Genomic DNA, 979 nt, shown 5'->3' with positions numbered 1-979 from the left:
CAAACTTCGTCTCTCATACTTTGGACATATGATCAGGAGGGACTAGTCGCTGGAGAAGGATATCATGTTCTGTAAGGTGGAGGTTCAGAATAAAAGAGGAAGACCCCCCAACAAGATTGATTGGCCATAAGGCGACATCGATGGACTCAAGTGTGGCAACTATAGTGAGGTTAGCCCAGGATCGGTCATTGTTTCGTTCTGCTGTGCATAAGATTTCTATAAGTCAGTACTGATTCAATGACACCCTACAACAACAATATATCACTATGTCCATACTGCAGTTGAGAAAATAAAAGAAATACAAAGAATGTAATTTTTAATTAAAGGACACCTGTTACTTCCTCACATAACATTTATTCATTTTCTTCATTTTAAAGCATATGCATATGTGTAGACCTGTTGGTTCTGGCTTAGCATCACCTTATGTATAATAGAACACAGCACAATCCTCAGATCCATTGCTACATTTGAGTCAATTGTTGTGACATTTTTGTAAAGAAATATTGTTGAAAGGCTTCCTCTTTTTCTTGACTCTTGTTGTTGTTAGAAGCTGTCAAGTTGGTTGCAATGCACAGCAACTCTATGAACAACAAAATGAAACCCTACAAAATCAAGTGCCATCTTGATATCTGGTGTTAATTTTAGACCATATCTGTTATCACTGTGCCAATATATCTCTTTGGGCATCTTCCTCTTTGGACATCCCTAAAGATAACATATCTGAAATATGGCTCCTAAGGAGCATTCTAGACATATGTGTTCCAAAACAGATTTGCGTGTTCTTCTGTGCATTTCTATCTCATTACTGGTCTGCTTTCTGCAACCCTTCATTTTACTAAGACCTTTGTCGGGACTGTTTCTTCCTGGAAACATGTCCACAGTATGATAGACCAAGTCTCAAAACCTTGACTCCTAAGGAGAGTCCTGATGTGGAACTGCAGGATAATACTATGGAATGCAAGGTTAGTTTGAACTTCAA

This window comes from Chrysochloris asiatica, unplaced genomic scaffold (genome assembly GCF_000296735.1).
Source record: "Chrysochloris asiatica unplaced genomic scaffold, ChrAsi1.0 scaffold00627, whole genome shotgun sequence".
NCBI lineage: Eukaryota > Metazoa > Chordata > Mammalia > Afrosoricida > Chrysochloridae > Chrysochloris > Chrysochloris asiatica.
This window is presented reverse-complemented; position numbering follows the sequence as displayed.